This window comes from Ambystoma mexicanum, chromosome 11 (assembly GCF_040938575.1).
Source record: "Ambystoma mexicanum isolate Mex_15411 chromosome 11, UKY_AmexF1_1, whole genome shotgun sequence".
Taxonomy (NCBI): domain Eukaryota; kingdom Metazoa; phylum Chordata; class Amphibia; order Caudata; family Ambystomatidae; genus Ambystoma; species Ambystoma mexicanum.
In genome coordinates this window covers 268894472-268911963 of record NC_090934.1, presented here as the reverse complement: position 1 = coordinate 268911963, position 17492 = coordinate 268894472, and the positions used below count along the sequence as shown (strand labels likewise).

The following is a 17492-nucleotide window of genomic DNA, read 5'->3' as shown; positions in this document are numbered from 1 at the left end:
GCACTGTTGTGTGTTACTTGTTCTCCCCATGTGTCTTCCATTGTGACCGCAGCCTCCCCTCCCTCCTGTGCTTGTGTGCCATGGTGGGCTGTGCGTCGCTCTCTCTTCCCTCAAAGCCTGAATCCTCCATTATACCTCGTTCGCACACTCTATGGTGTTGGCCGTTTCACCCATCTTCTCTAACTGCTACTCTATCTCCTATCCCTCTCACTAGGTCTGGTAGGAAGAATTTCAATAGGGACATCCTGGTCTCCAACCCACGCCTCGCTATAGCCAATACCTACACCAGTGCTTCCTCCAGACAGACCATTACTGGCATCCTCTTTGTTGTTCCCTCTCCAGGCCTATGGACCCCATATGGTCTCTGTTCGCTCCCCTTTTTACTTCTCCCCCATTAATGGTGGCACTCAGTGGGAAGTCCTCCTGGCTCCCTTCCACTCCTCCAAGACCATCATTAATGTCTATCTGAATGGCACCTTCTTGATCCAGGGCCCTCAGCCCAATCTCCTCTTTTTCGATAGGCATTTCCCACATTTTATCAACTTCCTTCCTTCTCCTGCTACTCCTATCTGCACCCCTCTGGCTCCTCCGCCACCTCATTCTTCCGCCACCATCCTGGCACCCTCCTCATCTTCACTGGCCACTCTACCAGCATCTTCCTCTGCCCCCTCTCTGGCACCCTCTCCTTCCTCTCCGTCTGCTCTGCCATCTCCTTCGTCCTCCTCTGCCCAATCTCGGGACCCTCTGCCACCTCCGCAGGGCACATCTCTTATCTGTTCCCCACCACGGAAGTCTTTCAAATGTTGCAATCTGCTCCACGTCGCTACTCTCAACTCTCGCTCTGCTGTCAAACACTCCTCCGAAATCCTGCTGACTTCTCAAAGAACTTGATCCGGATGTCCTTGGTCTCACCGAGACATGGTTCACAGCCAGTTCTGTCACGAGTTTTGACACTCTTCTCCTTGATGGTTATAAGATCCTCTCCTAACCCAGAAACAACCGCACAGGAGGTGGAGTAGCCCTGATCTTTACAAAGTGGATCCCTGCTTCTGTCATTCCTACACAGGCTTACTCCTCCTTTGAATGCCTGGTCTGCAGGCTCTCTATCTCTCCCGGCCTCTCTCTTACTGTGGCCACCATTTACAGGCCACCTGATCAGGTTGCCTTCTTCCTCTCTGAGTAGGCTGAACTCTCTTCCTCTCTCCTTGCCTCTACCTCTCAACTTCTTCTCCATGGAGACCTCAACATCCATTTGGATGCTTCTAACCCCTCCTCTGGGTTATTTTGCAATCTCTGCGACTCTCTCTATCTTTCTATTCGACCCTCTGGCCCGACACACTCTTCCGGGCACAACCTGAATGTTCTCATCTCCTCTGACATCCTCCTCTCAAACCCTCTCACCACTCTTATCTCTTGGACTGACCGCGCTCTTCTCTTTTCCCACCTGAACCTCTCTGTCCCCCAGATGAAGCCGACCCCAGCATTAACACCCACCTTCTCAGCCATCCGGCCCATGAAGCTTGTGTCAGTGGAGGCTTTTGCCACTACTTTCTCACCTCCTCTTATGCCTGTGGCTGACTCAAACTCTGACACACCCCTCTCTAACCTGCATCTCTCTATCACTAAAACTCTTGATATCCGGTCCCCTCTCATGCAGATCTGTTTGAAGCCCACCTCCAAGTGCAAATCTTGGTCTGACTCTGACCTCGCCAACCCTCAAACAAAAGTGTCGGGTGGCTGGGAGGAAGTGGAGGGCATCAGGCACATCCTCTACAAACTGGCCTATAACCTGCTCCAAAGGCAATACAGACTTGCTGTCCTGTCCAAGAAGAGGGCCTACATCCAAGCCTGCATCTCTGTGGACTGTAACAACACAGCCAAACTCTTCAAAATCTGCAAAGACTGGCCAATCCTGCTGCAGTCTCCACCTCTCCTGTTCCTTCCGAGGCCCTCTGCAAGGCACTGGCTTCTCACTTCACCACGAAAGCTCAGGTCATCCTGTCCTCTCTCTCCTCTTCCTCCATCTCTACCTCTCTCGGACCCTCTCCAGCCATCTCTCCCTCTCCTCCGTTCTTCTCTTTCCCTGTGTACACTCCTGAAGATGTTTCAAGACAAGTCCGATCTATGAAAGTATCATCCAAGCAGGGGCTCACCTGCTCCTCCAGACCCATCAAGGACTACATTGACACCTTTGCTCCGAACTTGTCTGATTTCTGCAATCACTCTTTTGCCGCTGGAGCGTACCCATCCCCCTGAATACCCCTTTGTGCACCCTCTCCTGAAGAAGCCTCCTGCCGATTCTTCCTTTCTGGACAAATACCCCCCTTTATCTATCACTCCTTTCCTGGGCAACCTCCTGGAAAAGCTGGCCATCTCCTAGCTTACTCTCCATACTGAATCTGTTGGTTGTCACCATGACCATCAGTCTGGCTTTAGAGCAGCCAGAAAAATGGAAACTGCTCTCCTGAACACCCATGAAGACCTGCTCTCAAATTTTAACTCTAGCCTTTCTTCTGTCCTCATCCTCCTTCATCTTTACTCTGCTTTCGACACGGTCAACCATGCCACCCTGATCAATTGTCTCTGTGACAACCTGGGCATCACAGAACAGGCACTAGCCTGGTTGACCTCCTTCCTCTCTGATCGACTCTCACATGTCCAACTGGGGTCCTTTCTCTCCACCACCTCCCTCTCCACATGTGGTGTTCCCCAGGGCTCTCACCGCTCACCCTGGCTATTCAAACTTTACTTGGCACCTCTGACTCATCTCATCTCTACCTTCTCTCCTAACTTTCAGTGTTATGCGGATGACACTCAGCTCCCCTCCAGGCTCCCCTCAGCCTCCTCTCCTCTCTCGCTCATTCCTGATTGTCTATCCGCGATTCAGGAATGGTGTGCCTCTAATGATCTCTGCCTGAATGCCAGTAAGACTGAGATCCTTCTCATTGGGGCACCTGCTCCCTCTTTCCCTCTTTCCTGCAAGGCTAAAAACCTTGGTGTCATCTTCGACTCCACCCTCTCCTTCTCTGCTCACATAACAGACGTCTCTAAGAAGTCCCACTACCAAATGCACCTCCTCAGAGGTATTCTTCCTTTTCTCACTTTCCCCCAGAAGCTCACTGTCTCCAGAGCCCTGGTTCTCTCTAGGCTGGACTACAGCACCAGCCTTTTTCTAAATCTGCCAGCCTCTACTCTTCGCACTCAGCAACTAATCCAGAACAGGACTACGAGACTTGTCCTTTACCTCAAGCCTAGGGATTGAAACTCTCCAGCCTGAAATATCTCCACTGGCTCCTGGTGACTGCAAGGATCAAGTTCAAGACCCTCTGCATTGTCCACAGGGCTTTCTGGGGCCAAGCACCACAATACATCCAACTCTCTCTTCGTAAGCACTTTCCTTCTCAAGCCCTCCGCTCATCCACCTCCAGCTCTCTGAGGGTCATACGCTTCCCAGGCAGAGAGTGGGGGGTAGATCTCTCTCCTCAGCTGGTGCCACCCCCTGGAACAGCCTCCCTGCCTCTCTCAAACTTGAGCAGTGCCACCTGATATTCCGGAAGCAACTCAAGACCTTCCTCTTCGCTCCTGCTTTCTCTCCCTCTCCCTCCCCTGCTGATGATCTTGTCTGCTACACTAAACTGGTTAACTGGCCTCACTCTGAACCTTATGGGGACCAGGCTCCTTCACGACCAGCAGCACCTTACACTGCCTCTTGGCCTACTGCTCACTAGGGACTGTATCTGCAACCCTGCAGTCCCCTGTGCCCTTGCACTTACTTAGAACTGGCCACTCTGGCGGCACTTACTTGAGCTTTGCTTATTGCACTCTCCCTTTCCCTCCCCCTGCACTTCTCCTCTCCCTTGCACTTGCACAATCTGAATAACAGAAGGCCTAGTAAGATCTTTGTTTTGGTCCCCTTTGTCTTAACCTTCATTTTCTTTCCGCACTTAGAAACACTTGTAACAGGCGTGTTATAAATGACTTATCATATCATACCCATGTCTCAGGATTTTCAAACTCATCATGCTGCTTTGTCTGTTCCAGGGATACTATGTTCTTAGGTATTAAGCTCCATGCTTACTCTAGCCAGCAGTGACAATCATCCTTACCCTCTGGCGGGGCTGTCTTCCTGAAGGTCATTGTGGATCAATGTATACTGAAGAATTATCTAGAGTACGTTTTTATTTTTCAAAGTATCAACATTTATTTACTAAGATACATTATTTTTCACAAATAATTAATCATAAATGATCCCACACATTAAATTACATGAGTGTTGCAGGAGAGCATAATATACCAGGCCCTAAGAGGCTGAACAATACCATCATTCACCGAAAATCATTCACTTATTTACAACTCACATAAATGACAATCATTCATCCACAAATCAATACAAAATGAAACATAGAATTGGTTCAATATTTATATAGTCAGATTCACTAGTTATCCCTACATAGTCTTGCTATTTCATCCACATGAAATGTGTATGATCACAATAATTATAAAAATGTGATCTATTTACCAGGGTGGATCCAATCGACAAAATATAACTGATCACATCCCCGAATGTTCTTCTCAACCGGTTTCGACGTTTAAGAGCAATTGGAACAACGTCTTCATCAGGAAAAATAATTGATGCAATACATAAACTGAAAGAAATAGAGAAGTACACCAAATGATTGCACTGTCCTTTGATACCACTTGCCAAAACTAACTAGCCCATCCTTGCAACATACAATTATTTACAACAAAGTAAGCAAAATGTTAAAGGTGAATTAAATAGAAAAAACTCCTAGAGATAAATCACGGAGTGTTCCTAGTGTTCCAGAGTGAAAAAGAGGGGTAGGGTTTGTGAGGCCCAAAAGACAAGAAAAAATTGTGTCCAAGGTGAAGCCAAACCATCACCACCAGCACCTACAATTACTCCCTCAAGATTGGGTGGTGTCGAGAAAAAGGAAGGAATTACACTGCACTACCCTGACCAAGTAGGTCATGTGCTCTCAACACACATGATCGTAGGCGTCACTTGAAATTAATTCTGAATCTGAAAAAAACATTTGTAATACTTATTATACCCAGGACTATTAATATGAACATTCCTGATAAAGATGGTTGGATGGAAAAGGAGGCTCATAAGTGTGCTGCCATAACAACTCACCTCAACCAGAAGACAGAATTGTTGGAATATTGCAAAGGGTACTACAGGCATGCCAGGAAAGGTTAGTAGTTGTATACATCCAGCCCAAGATTTTCGAAATTCAAAGTGTCTGTATGGGAGCAAAGCAGTATGTAAGCGATTACGGGGTAATTCCAAGGCATCATGATGACTGCAATTAGTCCAAATAACAATTGCGAAGTAACTATAACCATATTATTGTCTTAATGATAGAAATTTGTTAAAAATGTACAGCGCATATACCAAGTTATTAAATGGTGACCCCTAGCAATTTCATGCAAGTTGTCGATCGTTATAACAAGCTAATAATGTGGCTGCAGCTTGCTGATCTGCTTAAGAAATAAGAAAGCCAAATCTCGTATATGACGAGGAACAGCCACGAAACTCATTCCACAAAAAGAATATATACAAGAAATCCATCATTAATGCTGCGCATGGGAAAGCCCAATTTAACATCGGATAAATCACTTACTATTCACAACACTGGTTGCCGTTGCTGCTGTGACCGGCGCCGTCCACTGTCGTCTACCGTAGGAGGCGAATGAACGTCCTTCCGGGTGTTCCCTTGACTGCACATGCACATAGGAAAATACGTGCCAGTGTGGGGGCGTAGCCTCCCTCAATGACACCTATCGAGCCTCCGTCTGGGGGCGTTGCCATGTATATACTGATGAAACACACGGATGATCGTCATACTACGGCTTAAAAGGCTCATCTGTGTGTAAGTACTGCAAAATATTTATTAGTATTCCCATAGCCCAAGTAACATCCTAGATAAACATAGGAGCTCGAGGCAGAAGCGCATGAATGTAGAAGGCTAATTGGAAAAAGTAAACACCTCGAGATGTTGCTCTTAATACTGTATGTGGGAACCCCATGCTATGCACAATTGGGCAGGAAATCAAGCACATGAATGTGTGCTACAAGAAAAAGAATGCACAATAAATGCATGGTGCATAATTAAGGGGGTAATTTGACCTGCTATAACTCAAGTGTTGGCCAAAGTCCTTTTGTTAAGCAAAGCACATATCGCTGACTAGATTACTGTTACGCTCACCTGGCTCCCACAGGGGCGTCGGTCGGACCCGGACTGCTGCGGCTTCCACCCACGTGATGCGCAGTGCAGCGATGACTGACTGGATCTGCCCTCCAATTCTTGTCTGCTTGACCCGTAGAAATATTCTCCTTATATTCTTGAAGGATGAGCCCTCCATCCTGCGAAGTACGCAGGGGCGCGTTGAAGACCAGTTAGTTCACTGGCCTGAAGATATTGGAAGAGTTGTAGACGAATCCTGACTCCAAAAGGTCCTGGTGAAGAGCCGTAAGTATATAGTTCTTAAGAGTTCAAAATGTCTGGAATTCACTCCTGTCCAATTCCTCTTTTATCTTGCAGCTTTGACCCAATAAGAAGATTGACAGCTGAAAAGCGCTCCGGTAAAAGTCTGTGTTACCCAACACTGTCCGGTAAATAATGCCAAGGGTTAAACTTGTTGCTTTCTCCTTTTCTCAAAGGTGCGGCATAAGAAGATGCGGCGTGGTGATGAATAATACCTCTGGCGGTAAAATCAGGTAAGCATATGGCTGCTAAAGAGATTGTCTCTGTCTGTTCTCTCTGCTCACCTTGTTGTTTCTTGTCCCCCTTAGGTGCCGGAAGTCGGCGATGTAAAGATGGAGACAGCGCCGGATCGAAGAGATGCTCCGTAGAACGGTGAGTATGGCGCGGCGCTGCTGCTGGCGATGCGACGCGTTTAAAACAAAGTCTTTCCTCAGGTTTGAAGATGCGATGAATCCGGGATCAGGTAAGAAATCAGGTAATACTCTTGTTCTAACCTTTGCTTCTTTCCTTCTTTCTAGGTGCTCCAGGTTCGAGGCGGGCGTGGCAGAAGGCTGGATGCTGCTGCTGGCACGGTGAACGTTACGCTGCTGGATGCAGAATAACGCAAAGCGTGTGCTGCTCTTCGGGCGTGGTTTAAATAGCCTCCAAAGTAGTCCCAGGTAGGTATTCCTCCCCGACCACACCAGAGTAACAAAATAGTCCCTAAGGTAAAGTAGTCCCTTCCAGGCCTGACATGGGCTTGGATCTTCTTGCAGCATGGTCTGCATCAGGTAAGTGTGCACTTATGAGCCTGGCGCCTATGGCACCAGGACTGATGTGCCATATGAGCCTGGCGCCATTAGCACCAGGACTGAACCCAGACTGCCCCTAGCAGGGGCTGCTGGTTTTTTTCAAGGCAACATGATGCCTGCTCCCGGGGCTGATGGACGTGGTCTGGATGCCCGGGGGTATGTATCATGACAATTTCACATAGATATTACAAGTTGTATAGAAGCATATAATTAATCAGAAACAATAACGGTGTCATATGTGGTTGAAGGAGTACTAAAGCAGCCAATCAGGGAGATATGGATTACCATGAATTGAACTCCCAGGATTCCAATGTGTTGAGCCCCTTATCTAGTGTTTTAAGATTAAAAATCCACAGTTGTTCCTTATATGTCAGCTTGTTGCCGGTTTGAACAGACCCACTGGTGACAATCTTCTCCAGGCAGAACCATGATAGGTCTTCCACACCATGGCCTTTCTCCACGAAGTGGAGAACCATAGGTGCATTCAAATTACGAGTTCTGATTTTTGAACAATGTTCATTGATGCGAACATGAACCTCTCTTGAGGTTTTACCTATATAGAATATTTTGCAAGGTCATTGGACCGCATACACCTCATTTTTGCTTTTACAGGTAGTGAAGGTGCGTAAGTCCCAAGTCTTTGCTTCACACAGGAAGGTAGTCATTTTCTTCAAGTACTTGCAAGCTACACATGACATGCACAGGTAATGGCCTACTACTGGGTTCAAATTGGTGTCTCTGATAAATTTACACTTAGGAGGAAGTCGACTTGCGCAAGTTAGTTTTTGTCTCAAATTTTTGCCTTTCTTAAAGGCAAACAATGGCTTTTGGAACTTCATTCCTGTTGAATTCAAAATTCTCCAGTTTTTAAAAATAATTCCTTTAATCGCATTGCTATGCTGGCAAAAGGTCGAGACACAAACCAGTTGGTCTTGGTCAGAAGTCCTAGTCTGAGCACTTAGAAGCGCTTCATGATTCATATATCATACTCGCTTTCTGGGATGTTTAACTAGTTTTTTAGGATAACCTTTTTCACTAAGCCTAGTCTCCATGACATCTGCATGTTTATTGAAGTTCATGAATTTGGAACATTCCGCCGTAGCCGTAAGAACATCCCATATGGAAGGTTCCGTAGCAGGCTTTTGGGATGTTGACTGGAAAATTGCAGTGTGTTATTTCTTTCAGTTGGTTTCCTAAATAGCTCCAACTGTAGGACACCTGATTCATTGTAAATAGAGAGGTCCAAAAATGAAATTCTCGTGATGGAAAATTCAAAAGTGAAATGTAAGTCGTGATCCACCTGATTTAACCAGTCCACAAACCGACAAAGTGTGTCCGCATTGCCATCCCAGATCAGTAACATATCATCTATATATTTTCGATATAACTTGATCTGTTTAACAATTGGATTGCTGTCATGTAACACTTTGTTGTCTTCGAACAGGGCCATGAAAATAATGGCCAGATTAGGGGGAAAAGTGCAGCCCATCGCAGTTCCCTTGCTTTGCAAGAAAAAGGTTTCTTTAAATTTAAAGAAGCTGTTGGCAAGGACTAGTTCTGTGTCGTAAGGGGCGTCTGTCCAACATAACTTGTAGGCTGTTCACCGCTTTATCGTGTGGGATGTTGATATAGAAGCGCTTTATACCAACATCCCACAGGATAAAGCAGTGAAGAGCTGTCATGACCCTTGCCCCTGGCCCTCACTGGCAAGTCAGCCTTCCAGTTAGGGCCAGGTCAAAGGGCTTAAAACCTCATCCAAGACTCTCTTGGAGTCACTCTTGGCGCCTTTGGCACCAGGCTCATAGCCATCATGAAGACCAACATTAGAATGGGACTATTTACTTGGGATTATTTAACATGGGGGGGTTTAGCCAACTTGGAGGCACACACATAGCTCAGTTACAAGGAACTGAGCTATGCGGTCTAGTCTTTTGGGTGTGACAGGCCTGGGACTACTTTACCTGGACTACTTTGGGTGTGGCAGGCCTGAGAATATTTGACCTGGACTACTTTACCTGAGACTATTTAAACCGCACCCAAACAGCAGAATATGCTTTGTGTTATTCTGCTGTGGGCAGCGTAATGCTCACCATGTCCAGTTCTTTGATGCCAGCTTACCTGAAACCAAGCACCTGCAGAGAGCGAAGGAACACTACGAAACTTGCCTGAAACAGTATCCTGTCTTCAATCCATCGCCGACTTCAGTTCCACTCAACTGAAGGTACGAACTCCATCATCCGCCACCGCATACATCCTGGAATACCATAACCTGGAAAGAGGAGAAAGAAAGACAGCATTAGTAAGCGTTTAGTCACGTTTCCTCCCGAATTAAGAAAGCCACACATTTCTTACCTGGGTAGTCATCTTCTGGTCAGTATCATTGCTGGAACATCACGATGCTCGGCGAGGAGCATCGCAATCTGCAAGGAGAGAAAAGACACAGGTTAGCAATATAAAAGATGTAAAGCAGCAAACCTACGGAGTCGGAGCAGGCCTGGATTCCCACAGGGGGGCTTGCACCAGTGAAGTAACTTGGTTGCTGCTCGCCCCCCACATCTACGCACCCCTGCCATGAGGAGCAGGATGGAGAATCCACCTTTTACAATATTAAGGTGAGGGGAGGGCCCAAGGGGGAGGGAGGAGTTGGGGCCAAGGGAGGTAGGAAAATATAAAGACAATCTGGTATTGAAACCAGCGCTCCTATATTGCAGACCCATCTTTAACCAGAGGCCTTACCAAGGGACTGGGAGAGGGTTTGAGAGTGCAAATCATCCAACCAGGGCTGGGTGGCGTCCCCGTGGATAACAGGTGAGCGTAACAACAGCCTACAAGTTATGTTGGACAGACACCCCTTACCACACAGTGTTCCAACTCAGTTTCTGTGTCAAGCGGCAGAACTAGTCCTTGCCAACAGCTTCTTTAAATTTTACATGACAGCAATCCATTTGTTAAACAGATCAAATTATATCGAAGATATATAGATGATATCTTACTGATTACTGATCTTACTATTCAAGGGAGGCAATGCGGAAATACTTTGTCGTTCTGTGGACTGGTTAAATCAGGTGGACCACGACTTACATTTCACTTTTGAATTTTCCATCATGAGAATTTCATTTTTGGACCTCTCTATATACAATGAATCAGGTCTCCTACAGTTGGAGCTATTTAGGAAACCAACTGAAAGAAATAACACACTGCAATTTTCCAGTCAACATCCCAAAAGCCTGCTACAGAACCTTCCATATGGGATGTTCTTACGGCTACGGCGGAATTGTTCCAACATCATGAACTTCACTAAACATGCAGATGTCATGGAGACTAGGTTTATTGAACGAGGTTATCCTAAAAAACTAGTTAAACATTCCAGAAAGCGAGTACGATATATGAATCGTGAAGCGCTTCTCAGTCCTCAGACTAGGACTTCTGACCAAGACCAACTGGTTTGTGTCTCGATATTTTGCCAGCATAGCAATGCGATTAAAGGAATTATTTTAAAAAACTGGAGAATTTTGAATTCAATAGGAATGAAGTCCCAAAAGCCATTGTTTGCCTTTAAGAAAGGCAATAATTTGAGAAAAAAACTAACTTGCGCAAGTCGACTTCCTGCTAAGTGTAAATTTATCAGAGACACCAATTTGAACCCAGTAGTTGGCCATTACCCGTGCACGTCATGTGTAGCCTGCAAGTACTCGAAGAAAATGACTACCTTCCTGTGTGAAGGAAAAACTAGGGACTTACGCACCTTCACTACCTGTAAAAGCAAAAATGTGGTGTATGCGGTCCAATGTCCTTGCAAAATGTTCTATATGGGTAAAACCTCAAGAGAGGTTCATGTTCGTATCAATGAACATCGTTCAAAAATCAAAACTCGCAGTTAGAATGCACCTATGGTTCTCCACTTCATGGAGAAAGGCCATAGTGTGGAAGACCTATCATGATTCTGCGTGGAGAAGATTGTCACCTGTGGGTCTGTTCAAACCAGCAAACAGCTGACATATAAGGAACAACTGTGATTTTTTTAATCTTAACACACTAGATAAGGGGCTCAACACATTGGAATCCTGGGAGATCAATTCACAGTAATCCATATCTCCCTGATTGGCTGCTTTAGTACTCCTTCAACCACATATGAGACCGTTATTGTTTCTGAGGAATTATATGCTTCTATACAACTTGTAATATCTATGTGTAATCTAGTCAGCCATCTTTGCTTAACAACAGGATTTACGCCAACACTTGAGTTATATCAGGTCAAATTACCCCCTTAATTATGCACCATTCATTTATTGTGCATTCTTTTTCTTGTAGCACACATTCATGTGCTTGATTTCCTGCCCAATTGCGCATAGCATGGGGTTCCAACATACAGTATTAAGAGCAACATCTCGAGGTGTTTACTTTTTCCATTTAGCCTTCTACATTCATGCGCTTCTGCCTCGAGCTCCTATGTTTATCTAGGAAGTTACGTGGGCTACGGGAATACTAATAAATATTTTGCAGTACTTACACAAAGATGGGCCTTTTAAGCCGTAGTATGACGATCCTCCGTGTGTTTCATCAGTATATAAATGGCAACGCCCCCAGACGGAGGCTCGATAGGTGTCATTGAGGGAGACTACGCCCCCACGTCGGCACTTATTTTCTATGCGCATGTGCAGTCAAGGGAACACCCGGAAGGATGTTCATTTGCCTCCTACGGTAGACGACAGTGGACGGCGCCAGTCACAGCAGCAACGGCAACCAGTGTTGGTTTATCGGATGTTAATTGAGATTTCCCATGCGCAGCATTAATGATGGATTTCTTGTATATATTCTTTTTGTGGAATGAGTTTCGTGGCTGTTCCTCGTCAAATACGAGATTTGGCTTTCTTATTTCTTAAGTAGATCAGCAAGCTGCAGCCACATTATTAGCTTGTTATAACGATCGACAACTTGCATGAAATTGCTAGGGGGCACCATTTAATAACTTGATATATGCCCCGTACATTTTTAACACATTTTTATCATTAAGACAATAATATGGTTATAGTTACTTCGCAATTGTCATTTGCACTAATTGCAGTCATCATGACGCCTTGGAATTACCCCGTAATCGCTTACATACTGCTTTGCTCCCATACAGACACTTTAACTTTCGAAAATCTTGGGCTGGATGTATACAACTACTAACCTTTCCTGGCATGCCTGTAGTACCCTTTGCAATATTCCAATAATTCTGTCTTCTGGTTGAGGTGAGTTGTTATGGTAGCACACTTATGAGCCTCTTTTTCCATCCAACCATCTTTCTCAGGATTTTTCATATTAATAGTCCTGGGTATAATAAGTATTACAAATGTTTTTTCAGATTCAGAATTTTCTTGAATTCATTTCAAGTGACGCCTACGATCATGTGTGTTGAGAGCAAATGACCTACTTGGTCAGGTTAGTGCAGTGTAATTCCTTCCTTTTTCTCGACACCACCCAATCTTGAGGGAGTAATTGTAGGTGCTGGTGGTGATGGTTTGGCTTCACCTTGGACACAGTTTTTTCTTCTCTTTTTGGCCTCACAAATCCTACCCCTCATTTTCACTCTGGAACACTAGAAGCACTCTGTGATTTATCTCTAGGTGTTGTTTCTATTTAATTCACTTTTAACATTCTGCTTACTTTGTTGTAAATAATTGTATGTTGCAAGGATGGGCTAGTTAGTTTTGGCAAGTGGTATCAAGGGACAGTGCAATAATTTGGTGTACTTCTCTATTTTTTTCAGTTTATGTATTGCATTAATTATTTCTCCTGATGAAGACGTTGTTCCAATTGCTCTTAAATGTCGAAACCGGCTGAGAAGAACATTCAGGGATGTGATCAGTTATATTTTGTTGATTGGATCCACCCTATTAAATAGATCACATTTTTAAAATTATTGTGATCATACACATTTCATGTGGATGATATAGCAAGATTATGTAGGGATAACTAGTGACTTTGACTACATAAATATTGAACCAATTCTATGTTTCATTTTTTATTGATTTGTGGATGAATGATTGTCATTTATGTGAGCTGTAAATGAGTGAATGATTTTTGGTGAATGATGGTTTTGTTCGGCCTCTTAGGGCCTGGTATATTATGCTCTCCTGCAACACTCATGTAATTTAATGTGTGGAATTATTTATGATTAATTATTTGTGAAAAATAATGTATCTTAGTAAATAAATGTTGATACTTTGAAAAATAAAAACGTCCTCTGGACAATTCTTCAGTATACTTTGGTACACTAGTACCCTGGTCCAGAGCGTGGGGTTTTCCTGCATCTTTCAGTGTGCATTGTGCATAAATGACATCACTTCCGGTGGCCACCTTGGATCTGTGTCATCACTTCTTGTGGCCATCTTGGATCTGTAGGATTGTTTAGCGTGTTTTGGGAGCACAGAGCGCAGCACCACTGCACAGGATCAATGTATAGCATGTTTTTTGAAGTGCAGCGCCACTGCATGGGTTTGATGCATTGATATAATGTGGTACAGCAAGACATGTGTTATTGAGCATGTTTTTTTTATGCAGCGCCACCGCATGGGTTTAATGCAATTGCTTCAAGCTATGTGTTGCCAGTGCAACATATGGAGATGTAAATGAAGACAGGCTACATAGGTTAAAAACAAACCATTTTCTCATTTAAAAGCGCATTTTATTTTTCATATTCAAAATGCACACAATTTTTTTCTTTTTACCTGAAATTCCTCTGTTGCAGGAGACACATTTGAGGATTAATGAACTAACCTCATTAACAAAAAACAAACACGCTAACTCATTAATAATATAATGTGTTCTACGCTGCAAAATGAGGCAGGCTGAAACTCATTTCAGACTACATTCAGATTTTTTTTTCTTTGCTTCTATCTGCGCTCTGTCCACAGTATTTGCAGGAAGCAAAGACTCGAATAAGCAGGAAATCAGTTTGGTTACAGTTGCAACTGTATAAGCCAAGCCATTGTGTGCAGAGGGTGGTTAGGGCATGATAGCATTTTATTGGTTAGGATCCTTTGGTAGGAGGTAACCAGAGTTTTCTTGTACAATCTCCAGGAAGAAGCTAGGGAGAGACATCTTGACACAGCTCGGAGAAGGACTGGGTTCATAGCTGGGGATGCCTGATTCCTAAAGCAGATTCAACTTGGTTGCAGAGACTGGGATTTCCAGTCAACAAGTCCCAGTTTGAGTGAGAGCAAATGCTTGTCCTTGCTGGGTGAACCCCTCCAAAAGGCGACCAGCCAAAGAAGTTACATGCTGAACAAGCCTGGTAATTATCTTGCTGAAGTGTGGGGGCTGAGTGTGTGTGCGAAAATATTCAGTCAGTGTAGGAAAGGAGATTCCTGTGCTTTAACCACGTGTTTAATGTTGAAAATTGGATTTTTGTTCCCCACCACTCTCTTCTCAGTGTATCACAAATAATGCTGTTACTGTGCTATTTCATTTATTTCTGTAAAAAGAGTGAGATCGTGTTTAAATGCAACTTTTATAATACACAAAAATATCTGAAAGCAGACGGGTGGTGTGTTTAATTTTCTCTTACCTTTGTGCATTTACCAATACCGTGCTGATGATGTGGGGAGATGTTTAGACAGTGCAATTGTCATTTTTAAGGTAGCTAAAAATAAGATTTGGCTGCAGCTGTGTGCACAATGTCATTCAGTATGAGCAATTATAACTAACTGTGTGTGTTATAGTCTACCGGAGGTCTATGAGTCGGCAGAAAGAGAGGCGCTGGACATAGCTCACCAAACGTAAATAAGTTGGTGATAGATACCGCATGATAGCTCGCTGCCGTAGATAAAACAGCGAGAAATTGCCCATGCTGGCACACTAAAAATGAAAATGTGGTGTTCCTGAAATGCAAGCCTGAGGTCTCTCTAGTGATTACATGAAAAATCTAAACAAAAATAAGGGGTTCTGGATATTGGGGCCACAAATAAAACAACGGAATTATGCTCACCAAAAATACCACCAACCACGCATACCAACCACACATACCAACCACGCATGCCTGTGTACTGAAATAATGAATATCCACTGTATTATTATTATACATAACCCAATCTGAATACAAGGAGTGATTGTTGCTAAATTATTTTTTGGCGGTAAGAAAATTCCGCCAGGCCCCAAATCTACACAAAATACCCAACATATTTATGGTGCGTTGCAGGCCGGGAAAGTGATCACAGAGCACCTACTGGGTGTGGCAAGTGTGTCTCACACTGCCATCTGTACATTAAAGGGAACCCATTTCATAATAGCAGTGTGTTACTAAAAACGAATTTCAGAATGTCACAAAGGGAAACCACATTCTCAGACCTAGTGCAATATTTAGAGGCAAAGTTGTTTGCACATGGGACGTGGTCGTCAAACAGTACCTTAGAATGGCATGACCGCATTCAGGGTGAAGTGCAGAAAGAAAAACTAGACAATATTTTTGCAGAAGGCAGCATAATTCAGGTCTGCCTTACAAGATTATTGAATGCAGCCGATAAAAGTGCAGAGAAAGACTGTTTAATACGGCTATGCGCCAAAATATGATTTATTTTGAATAGGTCCCTGCGAATGCAGGAAAATGATACCCAGCTAATTAACAGGTTAAAGACTGAATTAGATGGGGCAAGTAAAAATCAGGAAATGTTAAGAGCAGAATTGGATGTATGCCAAAAAGACATGCAATTAAAATGCAGAGATTTTGATGCTCAGTTGTCCAAAAGCAAGAAACAATTTGAGGATAGTGAGCAAGAATTGGTACACTTAAAAGCCTTGGTGGACCACATTAGACAGGATAAAGATGAGATTGTTTCAGAAATGCAGATTTTACAAAAAGAACATTTTGAAAAAGAAAGTGATCTCCAAGGATCAGCGCAAGAAATGGTTAAAATGATTCAAGAAAAAGACAAGAGAAACAAAGAATTCAATGAATGCCAAATGCAAATGTGCGACATCCAGGAGGTAATAAATAAAATGAGTGATGAAAACAACTATCTGCAAAATGAAGCACGCAGGCTCCTTAAAAAGTGCAAAGACTTAGAACAACAAATGTGCATTCCCAGGTCCCAGGAGAGGCGGCAGGGTACTACATTCAATGGAGTGGAGGTGAATTCTAGTTCTGCCCAAAGAGCTAGTGCTCCAGTGACTGGGCCGGTGACTGAACTTGGTTGCAGCACCCTTGGGGGATTTGATACTCCCATTGGGGGCAGCCACCAATCCCATACACCTGAAACCAGGATTGAATCACAAAGTAGTGCAATTCCATGCATTGCAACAAGTAGCCCCATAAAAATAATGAAATCCATTAAAGCCCTGATCAAACCATTTAAAAAGGGAGGTGAATGCTGCATTGGGGATCACTTAGAAGCGGTTCATGACATTTTTAAAGCACTCCAGATACCTAAGGAACAGTACAGACAATATTTTCATTTAACTTTAGATGCCCCGACGGCCAGCATCATAAGGGGATTAAATGAACAGCAGAATATGACATGGGTGGAGTTTGAAAAGGAAATTAGGCGTCATTTTTCTCCTTTTCAGTCATTGCAGGAGGCAAAGAAAGTCGCTTACACAATCACTGCTGGGCCTAATACATCCCCTCGCCAATTTTTACAAGACTTAAAAAGAGCATTTTCTCGCTTTGATGTATCTTTTGACCCAAATTCCAATGAGTTTAAAACTGCATACTTCTATGGGCTACAGAAAGACATCATATCCCAATCGGTCCGTGAATTTGACCGTGACAAGTCCCTTGAATGGATTGTACATCAAAGCACAAAACTATATGAGGTACTCTATTGTCAGGGTAGAGAAAGTGATAAAATGAAAGATACTAGACCTAAATCTGAAGAACCCTCAGCAACAGTGATGGAAATCAGGTCAGCCAAGATGTCCCTTGAGTTGCCCAAAGTCCAGGTAAAAATAATTCGGCACCTGAACAAAGGGTGAATCAACAAAGGTCACCACACCCTGCACCAATGTTTCAATCACATGATCCTGGTAATAGGGAGAGTTACATTAGCCCTAGGTACTATGGAGACAGACCCGGGCAGGATATCGGCCTGATATGTCAGGTATGACTAATAATCAGAGACAAAGCCAGGATCAAAGAAATGATGGTCCCTACCAGACATTGGGGACACAGTGCAGATTTGACCCCAATACCATGATATATGGTAATCAGGAT

At 44.0% G+C, this 17492-nt stretch overlaps 1 long non-coding RNA gene across 1 annotated transcript; it reads right to left on the bottom strand.

Moving 5' to 3' along the window:
- Positions 1-4477: 4477 nt before the first annotated feature.
- LOC138504697 (uncharacterized) lies at positions 4478-5700 on the bottom strand. Its single transcript, XR_011279908.1, has 3 exons — positions 5646-5700; positions 5156-5264; positions 4478-4646 (listed from the first exon to the last, which is right to left on the bottom strand). It is a non-coding gene; the product is annotated as an uncharacterized lncRNA (long non-coding RNA).
- Between the last annotated feature and the right edge of the window lie 11792 nt (positions 5701-17492).